This window comes from Lontra canadensis, unplaced genomic scaffold, assembly GCF_010015895.1.
Source record: "Lontra canadensis isolate GAN:19392208 unplaced genomic scaffold, GSC_riverotter_1.0 scaffold70, whole genome shotgun sequence".
NCBI lineage: Eukaryota > Metazoa > Chordata > Mammalia > Carnivora > Mustelidae > Lontra > Lontra canadensis.
The window spans coordinates 10,800,895-10,825,095 of record NW_022631064.1 but is presented as its reverse complement, the minus strand read 5'-3'; the positions used below and the strand labels follow the sequence as shown (position 1 = coordinate 10,825,095).

Sequence of the window (24,201 nt, the reverse complement as noted above, 5' to 3'; positions counted from 1 at the left end):
TGAAAGCCTTTAAATTTGTTTGGCATTTTCACCCATTGTCATCTGGACTCACAACACTGTGGAGATGGTCAGGTTTCAGACAAGCATTTATTCTCCACAATTTTTCCCTGAGGATATAGATTTTTTCCCCCCCTCACTCTCTTTGATCAACATCCTTCAGACATAATCCCGGAGAATAAGATAAACGAGAGGAAAGCGAGATAAACAAGAGAAAAGTAAAGTTCTAGACAATTGCATACAAGTAGCTCAAAATGGTTGTAGATTCTGCCTTTGCTTTAAGCCTAACCCAGGTCAGTAATACAACAAACCAATCCTTTCACACATATTTTCAGAAAAGCGCATGAAGTAAAGTTACTGGTTCTTTCAGTGAGCTCACGTTTCACCCACAGGGCAACTAGCTACTCTGTAGCATAGTTCTATGCCTGTGTATGCATGTGTTGTGTGTATGTACCCCCAGACTTGTCAAAACTTCAGGAAAGTGAATATGAATATGGGTAAGGAGAACAATTTTTCTCAGTACACTGAATAACAGAAAAGTCATTAAATCAGGCACCTTTCTGTGCCTTTTATCTACTTTAACCCCTTTAATCTAGACAATTTTGGAGGAACGTCACTTCTGATTTCCATTTCCCATTTGAAGACACAACCTGTAATTGAAGTGAATTGTCCAGATACACACAGAAAGTAAACAGCAGAGGTACAATCTGAACCCATATTTCCAATCCTATGCTTTTTTAAAATATGCTGTCTCATAAAACAATTAAAACCACCTACTGTGGTTTTAATTCCATATTTATTCAGGACATTCTAGGACAGCTATCTTAAGAGATTTCAGAAACCAAATGCGGACTTCTTTGTGTTATAAGAAAAAACTTATTTCAGGAAAGACTTTAGAGTCCAGCTAAAAAAAGAAGTAAGTGCTTGTCTGCCCTGAACTTAGATGAAATTGACTTACAGGGACCCTAGTTTGTAAATCAAGCTACAAGGTAACTTCCAACATACATTTGCTATGCCAGGAAGCTTCCAGATTTCCCTCATCCTGTCTAAGTGACTGCTATGAAGTCTGTGAGCCTCTCACAAGCAACTTCGAGGCTCAGGCACCACATGGAGATTTATCACCTAGGGTTGTTGACCTGCTAATCTGCTTCACTTTGAATTGAAGAAGTGTGCCACTGAGGCAACGTCTCCAAATCTCCCTCTCAGATCTAGCAATACATTTTTGAAGAGAGGCCTTGGCAAATAAAACAGACTGAGGAGTAAGGATATGTGTGGAGAAAAAGAATGGTGGTTGCAACAGCCTTATTGGCAGCTTCACAGAAGGTGGTGGTGAGATTCTTTGAGAGAATTCACTCCTCTGAAAAAGCATTCAACTACTCTGAAGACAAACATTTTATAGCAGTGGTTATAGTAAGAATCTGGGGGAAAAAAGGGGAAGGAGCTGGAGTAAAATGCATTTGAAATAAGAAGACATCAGAAAAAAATTAAATCTTTCTCAATTTTCTAAAAATTGAAATTTTACATGCAAAAAAATCACACAAATGTGATTAACATTTCTATGTTGATTCTTAATTAGGCCCACTGAATGCAAAAACAAAACAAAATAAAACAAATAAAAAAAAAGGTAGAAATAGGTTTTAGGTCTGAAGCTTGGTGGACAGTTGGCTCTTTGGAATATTATAAGTAATATTCAGAAAATATCTTGGGCCCTGAGCCCCAACACAGAGATTTCTTTTATCTAAAGAAGAAAGGAAAAACCTCTTCATATAAAGTCTACAAGTTGGGGTTTCCAGGAATTTGTATCTCAATAGAATTAAACAGAAATTACAGAAGACATTCTGGCTGTGTGCTTATTGAACTCCAGGAAGCACAGAAGACTTTGGGTATGAATGCAGGTGCAAAGGAAGACTGGGAATTTGTTCTTTTCTTCATACTAGCCAGCATGGCCAAAGACAAGGCTTACATTTGAATAAGTTTGCTGGAAAAGTAAATGGAACATAATATTTCAGCCACCACTTCTCTAATGCTTTTAAGACATGTTTATATGAAACCTAATAGAGGCCTAGAATAATAAAGTAAATGTTTTACCCTTTCAAACAAAGATTGATTCTTTAAATAATTCAAGTTGGATTATCAGATTTGTTGAGAAAAATTTCTACTAAGCAAATAGAAGAATAGTTCAGGTCGAATGTGTCTCATTTCAGTGATCATGTATTTTTTTTCTCTAGTTTTAACTAAGTAATTTCTTTTAAAATTGAAATAAAATTATTGAGGAAAGTTCGTCTTTCCTCCTTTTACACCCTGGGTAAAAACTCCATAAATATTGCATATCTGCTTTGAATAGGTGAACATAAAATTTGTTGTCCATGCTGGACAACTTTGAGATCATTTTGAACATGAAAGTACATGATATTATTAATTATCTATATATATTAATAATAATGCTGGGAAAACACATGAATTGGGACTGTTCAAATAAACTAGAATGTATAGCTATTTTAGTTTTAAATATCAATCAGGTAATAAAAGTGATAATAAGTTATTTCAAAGCTTCATTACAAAACTAATCTTCAATCACAGGCTTGTTTTAATTTATGAGTTTATGAAGAAACATGATTCAAAAAATGCAGTCTAACAGGAAAGACTTAAATATGCCAGGTTAAAACTGCTGTAAGAAAAGAAAATGAAATGTTTTTATTCCTATAATTATACATATTAGTCCAAGAAAATGTGTAGCATGTGTGTACTAATGCATTTGTTCATTTCTCCAAGATAATTTCTGAGACACTCAGAAAGAATAAATTAAAAACATGCTTTCTGAGATAATGAGTATAAAGGGATGCAATAACATTGCCATTCTTGTGTAAAAAAAAAATATTTCAAAGTAGGAACCTTAATCACAATCATTAGGGAGAGTTAGTATTGAACAATAAATCAAAGTGTAAAATATATTTTATATATATGTGTGTGTGTGTGTGTGTATAAACTTTATAAAGTTTATAATGTGATTCCATAGGATTTTCTGACTTCTAGGCAAGCAACTTCAGCATTTTGTGCCTTTGTTTCCTCACTTATGAAATGGATATAATAGTACTTCCATTACAAGTTTCATGATAATTAAATTACATAATATATGGAAAACAAGTGAAATAGGGACGATGCATAGTTTTTATAATGGTTAACAATTGCTTTTATTGAGTTCCCTAAAATAATAAAACTCTAAGTACAGTTTCCAATAATTTTTCTTTAATTGTAATAACTTTTGGTTCCACCTGTTTTTTGGTTTCATATAAAAGACATTTAGTAACAATTGATAAACTCATTAATATAGCTTTACGGGTATTAATGCTGTAAAGAAATAATTTTGTGTTGTACCAACATGTAATCATTCTAATGACAGCTAAGTAGGGAATCCTGATAGGAATTCTAGAATATTCATTTACTTGTTTGTATCCTTCATTGGATTGTTAATTCATCCTTGTTAGTTAGTTACTGAGCATTTACCCTGTACAGAAGTTGGGGGTACAGCAGGAAACACCCTGTTCAAAGCCACTGCCTTCTTATAGCTTCTGTAGATTACAGTAGGAAAAGCTGGATGAATAAACACATTTATAATAGGTATGGTGAGTAAGCACCCTGGAGGCAAAAGAAGATACATTAAGTGGAGTAGAAAGAAGCAGAGATGGGCAAATGGGCAAATGAGCACTGTGATAAGATCATGTTTGAGCAGAGACTCTATGGTCCCAAGGGGAAGCCACAGAGCTGTAGTGTTGGAAAAGTATTCTGGGCAAAGAAAGCAAGCTCAGAAGACCTCAGGCATGCAACTGCTTAGCAGATTCCAGAAAGAACAAGGAAGCAGGATTAGTCTGAACCAAGCGGCAGAGGGAAAAGGAGGTAAGGGACAGGTGAGAGAAGAGGCCAGGTCATGGCTAACCTTGAAAGACATGATAAGAATTTGATCTTCATTCTGAGTAAGATTAAGGATGTATTTGGGCATTCTGAACAAAGATCAAGCAGAATTAGAATACATATATTTAGTGGGGTTTTGTTGTTGTTGTTGTTTAGATTTTATTTATTTATTTGAGAGAAATTGTGAGAGAGAACATAAGAGTGGGGTGAGGAACAGAGGGAGAAGCAGACTTCCCCACTGAGTAGGGAGCATGATGCAGGTATCACCCTGGGACTCCTGGGATTATGACCTGAGCCAAAGGCAGACAATTAATAGACTGAGCCACCCAGGTGTCCAGATGCTCAGATTTTTGCTTTTAAAGATTTTTTTTTTAAATTTATTTGACAGAGAGAAAGCACAAGTAGGCAGAGAGGCAGGTAGAGAGAGAAAGGGAAGGAGGCTCCCTGCTGAGCAGAAAGCCCAATGCAGGGCTTCATCCCAGGACCCTGAGATCATGACATGAGCCGAAGGCAGAGGCTAAACCCATTGAGGCACCCAGGCGCCCCAGATTTTTGCTTTTAATACAGTTATCAAGAGACATAGGAGAATAAATTCCTGAGCTCCCTGAAATACTAGCCCAGTATCAGTCAAGGGAAGATTCTCTACCAAGTTTCCCCAGGCTCCCTAACCAGTTTTATGCTGTTCCAGAGTCTTCAGAGGACAGATAAAACATAAGCAAGAAGGTGGGGGGAAAGAAAAGAGGAAAGGTTTTGAATTTGCACAGGTACAAGAGAATGGGTAAAGGAGAGAAGCAGGAGAGGAGCTAATTTCTGTAGGTCTCATTATAGCTTCCCAGACCATCACAGCTGCCTTAAAGGAGTGACTCAGGAAGCAGAGTCAGCATTACATCTGGGGAGGATCACAGCCATAGTCTTATCAAGCACAGAGTTTCCTAACTTTGCTATGCAGTTATTGTGTGACCCAGGAAAGTCATCTATGTCTCAGCCTCCTCATCTGTAAAATACAGCCAATCTGCCTTACAGGCTGGTTGTGAAGGATAGGTGCCTAAAATATAATAGGCCAATGTAAGTGTGTGTTTTTATTCTTTTTGATAATATATTGAGGCTTATAATAAGATAGTATTGATTGCAAGATGATATTTGTCAAAATATCTTGATAATAAGATGTTCTTTATTATCAGATATACCATTAAGTGAAGGGGTACTTTAAGGACAAATAAGAGACTACATTAAATAACTAAGTGATTTTTAAATCCATCCAGTGTTCAGAAATGTTAAAATGTTATTGATACAAGATGGCATTTCATCTTTAAAATGTGGTAATATGATTACTGAAAATTTTAAAATTGAAGAAAATATTATTTGGCTAATATGTAAAACATGAGATCCAATAGGTAAGACTATTTCTGCCATAAAATTACCTTAAATTAGAAACCAGTAATCATGTATGCACATGCCAAAATATGACTGTTTCGGCAAGTGACAAATTTGCATATACAATGATTTTAATCAAAGGCACTTGTTTGATTGCATAATTATCTCATTTGCATACACAAAATTTGAATTTTGTACATGTGAATCCTCATTTGTACATGCTCCCAATTATTTTGTTGGTGCAACTTAGAAATCCCTATCTGATATATTGGGGCGTTAATTCTCTTTCATTTTCTCTTCCAGCAATATGGATTCAGTTTTTATTGACTATTAAAATAGAACACCCCTTTGCTGTGCAGAGATTTTTATCTTGATGAAGTCCCCAAAGTTCATTTTTGCTTTTGTTTTCCTTGCCAGATATGGACCCTCAACTCTATAGTCAAATAATCTTCGAAAGAAAAATATCTAATAGAAAAAAGGCGGTTTCTTCAATAAATGGTGCTGGGAAAATTGGAAAGCTATATACAGAAGAATGAAACTCAACCATTCTCTTACACCATACACAAAGATAAAGTCAAAATAGATGAAAGACCTCAACGTAAGACAGGAATCTATCAAAATCCTAGAGAAAAATATAGGCAGTAACCTCTTTGACATTGGCCACAGCAACTTCTTTCAAGACACATCTCCAAAGGCAAGGGAAACAAAAGTGAAAATGAACTTTGGGGACTTCTGCTGGGAGCCTTGAGACCCGATTCATACCTAAACTCTGCATGCTGTGTAACCTTGGATTAACTAATTTAGTAAAGTAATGAAATTGAAAAATATTAAGTCACTTTGCATGTTTAAAATGGTCTGTTAATCTCTTTTATCTAAATGAAAGTTTTTGTTAGCCTTTTACTACTACCACTTTATTCTTAAATAAATAAAATTGTTTTTAAAATTAAAAAAAAATAAAACAGAACTACCTGAAAGAACATGAGAAATGGATCCTGCTTCCCGTCATGACAGCAGGAACTACACTTCTATCTTGTGCCAACGAAAAACAAAAAGCAAAACACATGTTTTCTCACACACACTTTTGTTCTTTTCTGACTTCTTATTTGGAAGTTATTTCAAAATTTAAATAAGACTTTGGTTCATAGGGAAAACTCTTGAGGGGTGATCATATTGAGTTCACTCAATTTTCCACGTTGTTATTCCCTAAATGATGGGAGTAAGCTGTTGATCTTTACTACTCTTAAGCAATAGAGGAAATTTAGAGGTGGTAAAAAGTACCAAATTTATAGTCCTAGAGACAGATGTTCTCTGTGGAGCTCCTAGAGGGAAAAAAAAAAAAAAAAAAAAAAAATAAGAAGAAGAAGAAGAAAAGAAAAGAAAGAAGAAAAAAAGAAAAAGAAAAAGAAGAGTCTGAAAAGCAGGGAGGCAAAACTCTATACTACCATGGTCTTGTTGGATAATCGAGATATTCCTTGGCCTAAGTGAGGGTTGTATGGTACAGGCTGGCAAAACTGAAAACCACAATGATAAAGTTCTGGATAAGCATGGTATTTGTTTTGTAACTAACTCAGTTTAACAGGCCCACTGAGACACAAGGCTGTTCAAAATCCAAAATTATTAAAAAACTCACATTAAGAGGTGTCCCTACATTTTAGATGGTTCATTGGTAACAGCAGGAGCCTTTTGCCTTCTGAATCTTTCATGCCCTTTCTGCATGCTTTTGAGGTCAATATTGAAGATTCAGCGGAGACCCAGTTTGGTAATCTAGGTAGACACAATAGCATTGCTGACCTTCCTGTGGCTCACTTGCATACAGATGTGTACTTATGAAAATGGAACCTTACATTAGAGCAAGAATAGAAATCCAATGTGTCAATATTCAGAACTTTGGCAACTATGCCTTGTCTGTATTTGGTAATCGGGCTGGAGAGATCCTTTCAAAACCTCTGATTTCTTGAGCTTTAAGCCTCAACATCCGTTCAGTATTGAATCTTCTTTAATAAATTTCCTCAAATGTAACCCCAGCCAACATCAGGTAGAGCAGAATAACTTCTCAGTAAACTCACAGATTCATCAGGAATATCAGATGGTTATTTTACACCACTGAGATTTAGGAAAGTTTATTATACAACAATAGACAATTGATACAAGGCTCCATTACTTATTTAGCTATGTTAAATAGCTATATAAGTATTTGGATGAGATGTTTAAATTTTATAACCTTTTTTGTTTTCCAGCTCTATATTACAGACAATATTTGTACTACTTCATAGGATTGTGAAATGGATTAAATAAAACAGTAAACATAAAAAATCAGTATAACACCTGAGTTATAGTAAGTGGATAATGAATGGTAGTTTTATCATCAATTGCATCATGTCAGCCATCACCACCATTATGACAATCATCACCACTACTAACACCAATACCATTAATATTGCCCCCAATACCTTCCTGATAACCAGTGCTTTCATCATGCTGTCTATTGCCATAGGGAAATCAATCTTTCTCATCCAAGACAATTTTTAAGCCAAACATACACACAAAACATTTTTCATTATAGTCAATGATTATGTAAGTAATGAAAATAATTCATTTAGATATCCCTTCATATTATTTCATTGGATTACTTAAAGAGGTAAAGAGATTTGCTAAGGTCACTCAGAAAGCAAATGGAATGATTATATTTGAAGCTTGTGTCTTCTTGCCATGAATTTTAAGCTCTTTTAAAAAATTCTGGCTTTGTAAAAACAAAAACCTGCATCTCCCATAAGAAAGTAATCTCCATAAAAATATACATTTCATTGTGCTTACTGCTCCATTCTTAGCACTCAGTGTATAGAAGCTGCTCCAGAAACATTTGTCGAATATGTGGGCAATTGACGGTTGGTAGTTGACTGAAGTGTGGGTTCAAGAGCCAAATACTTCAGAAAGATGCATTATTAAAAAAGATTTAAAATCTTAGTTTGAATCCCATTCTACCACTTACTAGCTATGTGAGTTTAGCCAATTTAACATTTCTGTTTCCCAGTTTTCTTACATGTAATGAGGATAGCAATTGTACATATTATCTAGGGTTATTCTAGAGAACAGTGCCTGACAAAACGGTAAGCACCCTGTAACTTAACTAATATTATTATTTTGCTGTTATATTGATCCCTATTAATATATAGAATTATATATATATATATATATATATATATATATATATATATATATGATGGTATTTTAAAGAAGAGGGATATATATATTAAAAGAAGACCAGGAAAAAGGTAGTAAAACAATGGCTTTTAAACTCCATTCTTTTCTTTACATATTTTTATATGAGTATAGCTAACACATAATTTTACATTAGTTTTAGGTATACAACATAGAGATTCAACTTCTTTATAGTTATGCTATGCTCAACACAACTGTAGCTACCATTTGTCACCATACAATGCTACTACAATATACACACATACACCACATCTTCCTTATCTCTATCAGTGGACACTTAGGTTGCTTCAGTATCTTGACTATTGTAAATACTTCTGCGATAAATATATAAATATATATATATGTATACACACACACACACACACATATCTTTTCAAATTAGTGTATTTGTGTCATTTGGGTTAATACCCAGTAATGAAATTATTAGATTATGGGTATTTTTGTACCCATGGTATTTTGTATGGGTATGGGTATTTTTGTACGGGTATCTTGACTATTGTAAATACCTCTGCAATAAATATAGGGAAATTATACACACACACACATGCGCGCGTGCACACACACACACACACATCTTTTCAAATTAGTGTATTTGTGTCATTTGGGTTAATACCCAGTAGTGAAATTATTAGATTATGGGTATTTTTTATTTTCAATGTTTTGAGGAACCTCCATACTGTTTTCCACAATGGCTGCACCAATTTACATTCCCACCAACAGAGCACAAGAGCTCCTTTTCCACCACATCCTCACCAACATTTGTTATTTTTTGTCTTCTTGATTTTAGCCATGTCACAAGTATGAGGAGATATCTCATTGTAATTTTGATTTACATTTCCCTGATGATTAGTTATGTTGAGCATCCTTTCATGTGTCTGTTGGCCATCTCTGTGCCTTCTTTGAAAAAAAAATGTTGTTCAGAGGTTCTGTCCATTTTTTATTCAGATCGTTTTTATTTATTTATTTATATTTTGGTGTTGAGTTGTATTGGTTCCTTATATATCTTGGGTGTTAACCCCTTATTGGGTATATCAACTGCAAATATCTTCCCCCATTCAGTAGGTTGCCTTTTGCTTTGTTGATAGTTTCCTGCATTGTACGAAAGCTTTCCATTTTGATGTTGTCTCAATAGTCTATTTTTGCTTTTGTTTCCTTTGCCTTAGGAGGCATGTCTAGAAAAATGTTTCTAAGGCTGGCATCAGAGAAGTTAATGCTTATGATCTCTTCTATGATTTTTAGCTTCAGGTCTCATATTTAGTCTTTAATCCACTTTGAGTTTAATTTTGTGTATGGTATAAGAAAGTGGTCCAGATTCATTCTATTACATGTAGCTGTCTAGTTTTCCCAGCACCATTTGTTGAAGAGATGCTCTTTTTCCCATTGCATATTCTTGCCTCCTTTGTCATAGATTGATTGACCATGTGAGTGTGGGTTTTTCTGGTTTCTCTATTCTGTTCTATTGATCTGTGTGCCTTTTTTTGTGCCAGTACCATACTATACTGCTTTGATTACTTTGTAGTATATTTTGAAACCTGGAGTAGTGATATCACCAGTTCTTTTTGTTCTTTTTCAAGATTGCTTTAACCATTTGGGATCTTTTGTGGCTCCATAAAAATTTTAGAATTATTTGTTCAGGTTCACACAAAAAAATGCTATTGGCATTTTAATAGGAATTGTAGTGAATTTATAGATTGCTTTGGGTAGTATGGTCATTTAAACAGTGTTAATTTCTAAGCTCCGTTCTTCATTAGAATCATATGGGATGATTATTAAAATTCAGATTCCTGCCAACTCTAACCCTCTTTCTTGATCCTCTATATTTGTAATAGTTGTTTCACAGAATAATGCTTGCACAGTCAGGTTTGAAAAGAACTAAAATCAAATGAATTATAATAGTGCAAATGCAGACACCACATTATTTCATGAGCTGAGATATTTTGGAATGCAGGAATTTTTCATTGTTCTTCAAATTCAATCATGTGGGGAGCTGAATATTCTACCCAGGTCCACACCATGTGCCATTTGGATCTTCCTTTTTCTCCTTTCTGCTATTCTCCTCCATTCTCCTCATCCTTTGAAAAAGATAACTATTCCCAAGTAATACTGATCCTCCTGAAACATGTGGAAAAACTTGTGGGAGCTGGTAGGCCCTAACTACCTAAAGTTGTGGTCCGTGGAGCAGTAATATCAATATCACTTGGGAACCCGTGACAAATGTAAATTTCAAGCCCTAATATATGGCACTGACTCTCAACTCTACTTGCCCAAGGGCTCACCAGGAAGCTAGAACATCATGCTAAGCTCCACCCAGAGATACTGAGTTAATTGTTCTGGGTGGAGCCCTGGTATAACTTTTTTTTTTTTTTTTTTTAACACCCAGGTGATTCTTACATGCAGTTTGGGTGAAGAAACATTCATTTAGAGGAAAGGTTTGAACAGAAAACTTCAGATTGATTTTAGAACTTCTACTCCATAGCATTCTACAGGCTCTTGGAGAATCCAGTTTCTAGAAAACCCTTCAGTTTTCCTTATATGACTGGACTAAGGCCTCTTAGATTCATTATTTAGTATTACCTACCTACCCAGCCTAGTTTGACTTCTATCTTGCCTTCTTGATAATCTCCTCAGAATCTGAATAAACCTAATGATTAAAATAGATAACATTCATAATGTCAATGAGAACAGGATACAAAACCAGTGTTTCAAAACACTTGAAAACAAAAATCAAGCGTTTTCAAGCATAGTAATAATGATAATGTTTACTTATATTTTAGTTAAAATTTTCTAATCCCCATGACTACTATTGCTTTTTATATTTTTACTATTACAAGGTGATGATATGATTGCCTTTGCATAGATTGTAATATTAAAAAAAAACACAGTTACTTTCTGTAAAATCTTACATCTTGTACAATTGAAAATTACTTGATTCAAACAGATTGGCTTTTTCTGATCCCCACAGTTTATCCTTATAATCAATTAATGAGGGGAATGCAGACCTTGGGAGCTAGCAAGACCCAGTTTTTTTGTTGTTGTTGCTTTGTCTTTTGTATGTGGCTTAACTAAAACATGACATTTTTTTTCTCAAGTCTTAAGATTGATCTTTACGCAGTGAAGTAAAAACACTAAGAATCAAATTCAAGTCAAATGCTTGGGAAGAAATTTATTACTTGAAAGGCAAAGTGAACAAGTCATTTATATAATATTTTGCTATTCACAGTATGGCCATTGAACTTCAGCTTTGACATCACCTGGGAGCTGGCAGGAATGCAGACTCTTGACCTCCTAAATTGGAGCCTGCATTTTAACAAGATAGCTCAGTGGATTCATGAGCATATTAAAATCTGAGAAGCACTCATATAATATACAGTAAAACTCACAGTTTTTTTTTTTCCCCTGAAACATTTGTCCTTCCTTAACTCACATCTAAGTAGTCTATTCTTCTTCCTTATCCAAACTCTTGATAAACTTTTCACATACCTCCAAGCTTTGTGTTATTCTCCTCTAACTACTTCCATCTCTGCACATCTCTTATTTTTCCAAGCAGCCTAGTCCATGCATAGATGCAGGGCACTAAACAAATGCACTTTTTAAGAACTGTTTCTTTATTGAAGTTGAATAAGAAAGAAAGGAATGACATGTTCTATCTACTCTAAACTGCTAAACTCTCAAGGAATAAAATGGATAATAATACAATGTCCTCTCCTCATAAATCTGACAATGAGAATATAGTCCATGAAAATATCAGTTCCCCAGTATTGTAAAAGCACAGGAATATGTTGTTTGCTTTCTAAAGATAGATGTAAAAGTGTACCAACTTCTCCAGAGATGAATGAGATTGATAGAAACTACTCCCACTTATTTTAGATTTCAATGAATAATCAATCACAAAAATCCAAGACAATATGCAAGACATATAAATCATTTTTCTGATTTCACTTCTCATAAGAATAATAAAGAAAAAAGTAATTATTTATGCCAGTAAGTGTTGGGTGTTTTACTATCAGTATAAACCCTATATGATATTCTTCGTATCTACTTACACAGTAACTAACAATAAGATGCTAGTTTTCTAAATGACTGAGAGATTTTGAAAGTTTGAATATGTGAAGCATACGTGAAAAAAAAAAACACTCCATTGAGATAATCTGGTTAAAAACCAAATTTTCACTTTTAATTGAAAAAGAAGAAACAAAAAGCCTAAATTCCTAACAAATTGCCAGAGAAAATCTTTCAACTTTTTCTTCCTTCCTTCCTTTGGAGGGCACACCATTGCCACATATATGTCATTATTACCATCACTATTATTTTTCAAAACATTTAATACCACATTTCATTTACCCACATAGAATATTACCCAGTAGAAGCCCATGAAAGCAGCCACAAGCATGTTCATAGCAAAGATAGGAAACTGCCATTTGATTTCTGCTGTCCAGTATGATGACTCAACTAATGCAAAGTCAGATTTAATCAGCTATGAAACTGGACACATGAAAGTCAGCCTGTGTATACATCATGGCCATGATCATTAATACCTCTATGAAATAAGAGGAGAAAAGAAAGAAAAATCTGCTTCTTCTTACCAAATGCCTATATAACTTTAAATTAGTTTAAAAAATATTTCTTTAAAAGACATTTGCTGCCTTTGGTGGTATGAACATTTGGGTATTTTCTCAGGGTCATCCCTGGGGGCAAATAAATGGTGCACATTTAATGGAAAACATTTGGATAATAGTGTCCCTCCTACACTCTGGATGTACATGTACAGGACACTTTCTGATTTCCATTCTTGGCTCAGTTCAGAGAGAAAAGGGAAGGGTTAAGTCCCTGGGGGGAAAAAAAATAGACCCTATTTCATGGTATGCTTGACTTTCAGTGTTAATGGTTTTACAGGTTTCATAGGCAACATAAATCCTCTTGAATAATAGAAAAACACTCTGCAGATTTGAGAAGGAAAAAAAATCAACTTACCACAGTTGTTCAGTTAATTGACAGGCACCATCATCTGAAACAACAAAAATATATTTTGATATTGCAATCATAAAAACTACCAAAGAGTTTCAAATTGTCTTCAAACACATTGTGAATTTATCTACAGAAGTAAAATTAAATAAGCAATAAAGATACATAATTTGATTTCAATCATTTAGTTATTTCATATGAAAGTATTTCATCCCCACCATTTTAGATTCAAATTAGATAACTGGTTGTTTTTGAAAATCTTTTGCATATGCAAACTGGGAAATGTATATTTTGTAACCATATTTTATTTTGATGTTCAAGTTTCAAAGTACAAAGAATCCTGCATAATACGGTTTTTATCAGGGCATGAACACAGTCATGAAATCTTATCATAATACACAGTCCTGATGATGACATATAAATCACCTTGCTCAGTTAAAAAAAAAAAAAGTTCACTCTATTTTTTTATACACAAAAAGCTGAGGTATATAGCATAATGTTCAATTGCTCCAGTCAACTGCTCCTGTTCTACCTTTTGAAGACCCTCTCTCATAATTATCTAGTGAGTCCTCATTCTACCTTTCAAGTCTATCTCCCACCATTTTTCCGTGTCCTATACTCAAGTCATATCTTCAACGTTTTTTTTTTTCTTTTTAAGCAATACTTTGGTCCACCCCTTTTTCTTCATCTTCATATTTTTTCTACCCATTCTTTAGGGCTACCTCAACTAACTACGTCTCAGTGAAGTTCACTTGACACCAAGTGAAGGAATTACTCTTCTTTTTCTAGATGTTCCCAACATATTTTGTACCTGTACTGTAATACTCAACAGATTCTCTCTGGGCATTTATGCCCTGACCCTGTTCATTTTTGCCTACCCAGAAGACTTCCTGATATGCCTTTGGCATGGGAGATGTCCAAAAGATGATGCTAAAGAGAACAGTGTATTTAAAACAGAGATAATATGTTGCATATTTTTCTTATGTCCATCTGTCATCCTTTAAGAGAAAAGTGTTGTTGTATTGAATCAATTTTTGGTAATAAGTTGAATTTTAAAGGAATAGTAATATCTATTATGAATGAAATCTTTAGTTTCATGAAAAATTAAAGAATCAAATTTAAAAAAATTTCCTCTATTGATAAATGGCTACTTAAGCAAGTTCTTCAAGATGTTTTTTGTATCATATGGAAATACATTTTATTTTATTTTTAGATTTTGAAAAAATATTAAAAATTAAAAAAAAATCATTATTTTGCAAGCTTGAATTTTGTATGGAAAGGTGATAATACTTCCTGGCCCTCTATTAGCACAGCATATGTTTGAAATTAGTGTTTTGAGGAATAGTGACAGATTTGCCTTGAGCCATTAACATGGTCACCCCAGCAACAAGCCTGAAATTAGTAGCTTCATCTTAGAAAAGAGATTCTATCTTTTTAAGGAGAATGAAATGATAACATTGCCTTTTGTAATTTTATACTTCTGGCCAAGTCAAGGATGTCAGAGCAAACACTGCTTATATAAAGCATGCAAGTGCATTCCACACTTACAATGTCTTATTCTTCATTCTTCTTTTGGGCCCATAATTATTTTAAGTTTCAAAACGTTAAACAATTTTGTGCAATTACTCATATCATTTTTTTCCCTTAGATAACTATAAATTGGCTATCTCTTCATCCATTTTTAAAAGACCTTCTTACTATTTACATGTAATTTATAAAAAGAGAAAGTATTCTTGAATAACAAATTTTTAAATAATAGATTTAAAGATTTATATGAATATTTAAAATAGTAGCAATGTTTCTTAATTTGGTGAGAGGGAGAACTTTTTAGAGTCTTTGTACCTAAACCTAGAATATGATATTTCAACCTGTAGCTTCTTTGATTATGTCTTCTTCATTCTAAACTTTTATAATTCTCATAAAAAGAATATGCATCTAACACACAATAAAGAATAATAAAACTCTTGTGTGTGGGGGGGTGTAATTCCAGAAGTTCTTAAAGTGAAGTAATACAACTAATTTAATATATGTTGATAGTGTGAGTCTACAACCTGGTCATGGGTGGGCACTTTCCTTAACAAGGATTAAAATTTCCAAAACATTTTAACAAGAGTAATCAGTTATCCTTATGAGAGCACCTTCATAAATATTAATACAAACAAATCATTGAGTTTTAGGTATAATTATTAAAATCTGAAAATCATCTATATTACTTTGGATTTGGGCAAAAAAATTGAGTATGGACTCTAAGTACTGATTTATTGAGGATGACACTAGTATGTAAGAAAGCTGAAAAAAAAATCAGTGTTAAGCACCTCTGAATTTATTGTTGCTATGCATTTCTGTGTCAGAGGTAGTGCAAACATAGCTGGGTTAGGGACTTCAGAGATCCCTGGCATTCTGAGAGCAGTGATCCCATGGTGGTCTACTCTATCACTCAAAAGGCAATCAAAAGTTAACAAATAATATCCCATTAGAAAGAAACATGAAGCAGAATACGTTTTAATCAATATCTGTTCTAGGGACATTTAATTGGAGATTCTCTTCCATGTGACTGGAATTGTCAAAGAATAAGACAAATCAAAACCTCTAGTTCTAGTAACACAAAATATTTTAATGATCTAGAATATCTAAAATGTTCATCTAGCTAATTCATCTTTATTGGTCCAAATTTTTTATTTTTCTTTATTCTTGCCATCTACGAAATATGGAAATCATATTTTCTTTCTTTCATATGGAAAGAAACAGGTAACTTAATAACTGGATAACCAATTGATTGAGAGACAAGAAAGATCTTATCAAAAACTTTGGAGCTTTTGTTTTGATTCCAGAGATGCTGGCATGAGTATAGAAAAAGAGTCATCTCAAATAAAATGATTTATGGATAGCACATGCACCTACAAATTTTTTTTCTTAAAATAATTTTTAAGTCCTTTCATATGCAAATTTATCCAAATAGCATTTGCAATTAGCCATCTACCTCTCTATATTTGACCATTTAGTTCTCATAAAGAGTATCTATTTTCTATGAAAGAACCTGGGTGTTTGAATGCAAGAACAGAATACTAAGTGGGATATCATTCCAATATTGTGATTATACTATTTGTTGGAAAATAAGAAGAATAAATTAAATATGTATTATTGCCTTCTCTGTATATCTGTACTAAGCAGGTGGTAGGAGTAAGCAGCTATTTCTGCATATACTTGTAGAACCAATTATAGAAATAATTATGAAAACAAATGCAAATAGGTACTCACCCAGCATAGAAAATTATTTTAGTAATGAAATTCTTGAGTTCCAACAATATCACTGAAATACATACGTGCATATATAATACATACATACTGTGTGTATCGTTTCTCTGACAAGAACACACCCATGCATACAGATATAGATATATGTAGATGTGGTCATTCTTTCTCCTCTTTTCTAATTTTATCAGAGTTTTTTCTTTTGGCATTTCCTTTTCTTTACACTACCACTCTAGTCCTCATTTCTCGTATCAGTCATGAGCAAGTCTGAGACTTTAGCTGAAGTGGCACAAGATGAGTGTTAACAGGGAAAGAAAGCAAGAATGAAAGGGAATTGGTATGACTAAGCTTCATGACATATATTCCATAAATGGCTCCTGACCCAAAATCCAGTATAGTCTTATGAGTAGGCATATGTATAAAAAAGGAAAGGATAAACATAAACAATTAGGTCAAACGTTAGGCAAATACAACTCAGAGAAGTATATTAAGGAAATCTTCAGTGACCAAAATGAGGAAAAAAGTGGAAATGACTAATATGGAATCACTGACCTTCTGGTTCTCTAGGACACTTATGAATCTCTATCAAGAGCCTTGGGCTTTCAAGGATAAGAAATTGAAAAGCCTTGAATGAAATTCTCTTAACAGGTATGGGGCTTAAATTTAAACTTTTGATAAAAACAGAGAAATTCCACAGAGAGGCTTTAACAAAAAATTACTTCTGGGTTAGTAACTTATGCAGTCTCCAAAATTCTCTGGAAGGACACACTCTCAACAAAGGATTTAGAGATTATGAATATAAAACCTGTTAAGCATGAGTTCAAATCCATAAGTATTAAACAAATGAGTAAATTTTGAATCAGAGTCAACAGAAAGATCAAAGATCAAAATTAGAAATAAAACATTCAGATAATGGGATTACTAAACATAGATTAGAAAATAATTATTTAAAATAATTAAAAATGAAAGATGGAGAGAAAATATATGAAATAAACAAGATGTTATCAAAAAAAGATCATTTTCAATGAGTGCCAATTATAATTTTATAAGCAACAATATAAGCTTTAAAACTAGTACAGATATATTAAATATAGCTAAGAAATAATTAATAGGAAATCAGAGCTGAATAGATTGTCCATAACATTACCAGAGGAAAAAAGGGGGAAAAAGTGATAAGAAAGAGCTTATAAGACATTTAAAAAAAAAAAAAAATGGGTGAGATGGTCCAACATTTGTCTAATAGTAGCCAGAAAGACAATGAGCAGAAGTACTCTTAAAGGAGTAATACATGAAAAATGTTCAAGAATTGTGATATTAATATATATAACTTATAATATGTATCTGTATATTTATATAAATCTGTTTATGTTGGTCTACCTATTTACCTATTTCTTCAAGAAGCTAAGTGGATCTCAAGATAAATTCAACTAAATCTACCTCACAAATAAACATAAACACAAATTTTAAAAGTAGCTACAAGATAAAATAGATATTTAGACAGAAGTAGATTAGGTTTACAGCAATTGTAGAACATATAAAATGGAAGAATCATATCTCCAAAGTGCTAAGTGAGAATAAATATTACAGCAGCCTTTACCTGACTAATTTTTTTAAAGATTTTATTTACACTAATTTATTAATGAAGGTTAAAAGAGATGTTTTCAGACAAAAAAATCATTAGTTTCTAACTACATCCCTTACTGAGGGAAATCTAAAAGATATAATTTAGGAAGAAGTAAATTGAATTCAGAAAGAAAAATGTAAGAAAGAATGGTAAGTAAAGACACTGATTCTTATAGGTAAACGCAAAAAAAAATCACTGTGTAATATAAGACATATAGTAATATTAATAATGTACAAAATATGATAATACATTAGTGATCAATTGGGGGCAAATTAAACAGTGGCTGAAACACTAGACCTCCATCATATTCAAAAGTTTGGTTGGAGGAGCTAAAGCTCTTATATTATTTGGAAGAAGGACAAGAATATTTACTAGCTTTATGCTTTGTTAAGTGAGGTATCAATATTAAAACTTAAAGGTAACTACCCAGAAAAAAAAAAAAAAGAAGATATACTATCCACTTGATTAGGAGGAGGAAAAGGAAAAAAAGAAATTACTACAAAAAAGGGAGAAATATCATGCACAGAAATATCTAAGTAAATTAAAAGTACACAACAAAACAAATAAATACAAATACATCAGTATAACCACAATAAATGTGTTGGATTACAACCTCAGGAGTTCTCCAAGTGAAATCTGAAACTGGCCACTTAGAGGGCACGGAGAGACTGAAGAAAAAGGCAGATCACCCAGACGAGTAGGTGGCAGGTTTTCAAATTAGCAAGTGAAATTACATATGAGGCTTGTTTTGGTAGTTGCAGGGGGAGCAGATCTCTGTGCCTGCCTGACAGAACTTAAAGGTATAAATAGAGGTTTAACAGGGTTTAGCCACATGTATAGCCCAGATGATCTCAACAATATATCACTCTGTCAAGGCTCTGTTCTTGAATCAACTCTGGCTTTAGGAAAGTGGACATAAAGTTCATTCCAAGGACTGGAGAGGGGTAAGGAGTCCCAACTGCTTGAATCCAGCTCATCGGTCTACTGGTGGTCATGGTCCTCAATGACCTCCTCGAACAAAATGTTAGTGAACTCAACTGCTAGTTAAGGATGAAAATTCTGATATTCCTCTTCCTCTCCTTCCAGGTTTGATCACCCAACCTATTCACTTTCTCAAGTAGCCACCACTCATGCCAGCAGCATCTACTTGATTTCCTCCCTGTTCTATGGAAGAATAGGACAGTCTCATCTGTTCTCCTTTCTTGTATGTTTTCAAAACCAATAGAGCTATCTTACAGTTTTCTAAGGACTTCTACTTACAGACGTAGATAGGAAACAAGTAGCAGGGAAGATATGGAAAATATAAATAGCAAGAGAAAAAGTCCTTATTTTCAACAAGGATGGCCAACCTGCCCTAGTTTTAAAACTGAAACTACCAAACCTAAGGTATCTACCCCACACCCCTGACAGTCCCAGGGAATAAAGTATTGTTGGTTTTCCTAATGTTTCAGCTAGCATCTGTTATGTGTTATGTCTCCAGAATACAAAGGACTGTAATTTTGACTTTTTTGTCCCTTCTTTTTATCCATTTTTACACTTAGATTTTGAGATCCCTGCCTGGTCACTCTACATAACATCAAGCACTTCCATTAAAAAAAGAAAAAAAAAAAAAAAGGCTACTATCCTGGTGTTCCTTGTTCTCTTATTTAAATATTTTACACTACAAAAAAATGTTTTAACCACATGATAAATTTAATGACTCTACTGTTGCTCAATATCAAGCAAATAACAAAACAGTGAATTAAAATGAGTATGGAACAATTTACACTTTATTTTTTTTTCTTTATTCTAGATTCAATAATTATTTTTAACATTTATTAAACAAGTATTTTTAGGCTCTACATGCACACACTTTGTGTTGTGTGCTGTTCTCACTGGGGATAGGCCAAGTGGACCTGTTTCCACTTGCATTCTTGCAGCATGGAGGAGTGGGTAGGGGGAGGGCATAATCAAATAGGCAAAGCCAAAAAAAAAAAAAGTGATTTTGGACAATTAGTGAAATGAAGAAAATGAAATAAGTGATGTGGCTCACAGGAGGAATATTTTGGAAAATCAGGCCTAATAGAACAAGACAGTCATGTAAGATAAGAGGATAAAATGTTTATGTAAAGGGAAACTGAACACATACGGGCCTGTGTGAACTTACATTCAAGCAACAAAGAAGGCCACTGTAACTGGAATCTTGTGAGCAGAAAAGGTTAGCAAAGACACATCAGAAAAGTGGGGAAGCTATGTCACACATTGTCCGGTGACCATTGCTAAGAAGTTAGATTACATTCTAAGGGCAACGGAAAGTTGCTGGAGAGTTTTAAGCTGTAATGACATTATCTGATTTTGTTTGAAATATGTCTATGGGTACTCTGGAAAATGAAAAGCAGAGACAGGAGTAAAAACTGAGAGATCAGTTCTGAAACTTCTCAGGAAAGAACTTGTGGTGATTTAGACTAAAGTATATTTAGCAAGCTAAAATACTGGATAGCTCTAGGTTGATCTAGGATGCATTTCAGAAGTAAAATCAACAGAATTTACTGATGTGGGTCATGAGTAAAAGAAAGATATAAAGGATGGTTGCTGGTTAGAATTTTAGTAACTGAATGGATGTTGATATTTACTGCAAGGGACAAGACTGGTGGAGAATATAGGTTGAGTTAGATGTGTGTATCAGCTGTGATGATTCTATTTTAGCCATTTTTGGTTGAAGTATTTCTTAACTATGTACTACAAATGTTACGTAGGGAGATGGATGTAGTAATCGGTAGCTCAGAGGAGAAATTAAGTCTGGAGATACATATTGGGAATCATGATCATAGAGATAGTATCTAAAGTCATGGGGATTGGAGTGTGTGTCAGTAGCAGAGTGTAAGGCTTAGGCAAGAGTCCAAGGAATCCCAATATTAAGAGTGAGAACTCCAGGAAATGACAATCAAGTTCTGTGGGGCTTAGCTAGAGAGAGGGATTTAATTCAGTCTTTACCAAGTACCTACTCAACAGCACATTCTGTACAAGATGACTCAATAAACAAAATTGACTTATGCCTCATGTGGCTTATTCCAGTACCAACCATTTCTTAAAACTACCACTCCCCATTTCTTCCCAATTCCTTTTAAAATCTAAAACCCACATATTAATTCAATAGGAAAAAAAATGGCATTATGATATTATTTTTTCTAGCATTACACATTTCAGGAAAAGGAGATAAAATAAATTCACAACGAAATTACAGTTTAATATTGTTCTATTTACTTTATTTGCCCCCCCCCCTTTTTTCAGGTTATAACTGAGCAATATGGAAAATCACAATGGCTTCTTCAGGAAGAATGATTACAGTGATGGACTCAGATTGCTTGAGTGTTACCAACCACCACAGAAACTGCAGGCAAAGCAACAATGGGCAAAGCAACAATGTGTATCTAACACCAGTTGAATAAACAATGTAAAAATAAAAATAAATCATCAGAATTTCTTTAATCCCAAAGGAAATATGTAGACAGATAAAACATGAAACAAATTTCACAGGCAACTTCTTGCTTTAGGGCACGGTTTATAACATTAGCCTGAGCCAATTTGCTTCTGTTTCAATTAATACAATTGTAAATTCAGTATTTATGTTGTAGGAAAGTTAAACTTTGGCTTTGTGCAATGTTAAGCTTTTCTTTCTTATGGCAAAATAGAGCTGTAAAGAAACATAATCTCTGGAAGACTTGAACATGGTTGGTTCAAAATTAAATTTTTATCCTGTGACTCTGGGGAGACGCTTGCTTTAAAATATGCATTTTTCTCCCATATTCACCATTGTCTCCACATATTTTTTTTTTCCAATACTGAAATCATTTTTACATAGCCTTTGAAAATTGTATTGATGTTTGCTCTTTGGATTTTCTCTTTCTTGAGATTATTTTTAATTTGCTAACACACTGTAAACACTACAGCTTTGCATATTTTCTGCAAATTTTATCTCTATGTCATAAAAAAGTAGTGAATTTGCTATTTAATTTTGCTATGTTTTCCCTTGTGCATTAAAAATGTATACTTTGGATAACTTATGTTTGGAATATGGAGTGCTAATGTAAAATCTACCATTGCATTCTATTTAAAGGAGTAAAATACATTGAGAAGATTGAATAGCTAAAAAGGGATTTCAGGGAGAATTTTCACATACTTAAGAAGATATCTGTTTTTGAAGCATATTAAAATTATTCTCTAAAAATTGCCATTACAAAAAAAGGACCAGTCACTGCCATTGCTTTGATTTGGGGCTGGGGCAGCCAAATTCAGTGCTCTTACTGTCTCTTAAGTGGAAGCCTTAGAACATTAAACTTGAAACAGACACTAAGCTATGGGTTACACTTAATAAAGTATATAAACTGTGAATAGAGGAGATGGGAGAAGAATGCTATGTGGTTAAAAATATGAACATTAAATAATATTAAGAAAATTATGATTCTGTGTAACAAGAAAATTTATAACATAGAAATTAATGGTTTTCAAATAAATTCATTCCTAGTGTTTTGCACTCCTGACTTTGTCCATGGGTCTGTTTCTTCAGTTTCCCCATATTAGAGCTACAGAAGCTAGCTGCTTGGTGCAAATTACAGAAATGTACTAACATGCAAATATTCCAGCAGGAATCTCTGTCCACTCTTATCTACTTCCCTAGCATGTGGTCCACAGTTGATATATAGTTCCTCATTACTGCAAACTCTATCTTTATTCAGAGAATCTCTTATTTCCCTGATTTCTACTCAAGGACAAATGTTTCAGTATGTAGGGCAATGTTTCCCATAGAGTTTGGTGTGGTTTCTTGACTTATCCTCTGTTCTATTGTGAATAAACTCAACTTTTCTACAAAGTTCTACCTTTTCACTAAAATTAAAAAAAACCAAAACACTACTTGCAATATTCACTCATTCCAATGGAAGTTTCCCTCCATAAAGATACCTTCTCCATAATTCCAAAATAGTAGGAGGAGAGGAAGAATTCGATATATTTTCATTTTTAATACTACTCCCAGAAAAAAGGAGATTAAAGCAAGTCTGTGAGAGAAGAAAACCAGTAGCAGAATTGAAAGAGAATTTGTGATATAAGAAAGACTTTGCTAAAGCTAGATACTTACGGAAGGTGTCCTTAGGGATAGGAAAAGATTAAGGTATAAATTTGGGGGCGAGATAAGAGGAGAGAGAGCTGAGGAACAGTGACCTTTAAAAAATATCTGATATACTCTTTTCTCTTCACTTTGAAATGTCCCCATTACTTTTCATTCATTCTTACAGAGAAAGTCTTAAGCCAATTTGATGACTAACAAATACATGATTGTAAATTCTCAATTAATGTGCCTCGATGTAGGATTTTTTAAATGATTAAATATATCATTTCATGATAACTCTTCTTTATATCAAAGCAAAAGTATTTTTCTGCTTCTGTTCCACTGTAATACTAAAAACTTGATCCCTGCTGCTAGAAATTTTAGATTTGAGTTAATACTTGGCCACTAACTGCCTAATCTTGAGAAAATTATTTAACTTCCTTGGATCTCAGTCCTGTCATCTATAAATGGGAATAATGGTACTTATTTCAGAAAATACTGATTTTGCATGAATTAGATAAACTTAGCATAGAGTTGGCTTGTGAGCATTTCTATAAACTATGCACCATGCTGTTCTTCAGCCTTTCCTCCTTGTCCTTCTCTTCCTTCCTCCAATTGTCATGTCTAACATTTTCTAATATCCTTTGTTCTTTTTTTTACACCTCTTTGTTGTTCCCCAAACAAGAAATAAGAATTGTCCAAGATCTCAGATTCCTTTGGCAGCCATTTCTATAGCATTTTTATCTATTACAATGGCTTCAACTGTTTACAAAGACAAGAC

General features: G+C 33.6%; 1 long non-coding RNA gene across 1 annotated transcript in view; it reads right to left on the bottom strand.

The window, feature by feature from the left end:
• LOC116881032 overlaps positions 1-24,201 on the bottom strand; it is a 200,694-nt gene that overhangs the window by 4,882 nt on the left and 171,611 nt on the right. Inside the window, exon 3 of the long non-coding RNA XR_004385328.1 lies at positions 13,471-13,504. This is a non-coding gene — a long non-coding RNA (uncharacterized LOC116881032). The remainder of the gene's footprint in view (positions 1-13,470; positions 13,505-24,201) is intronic.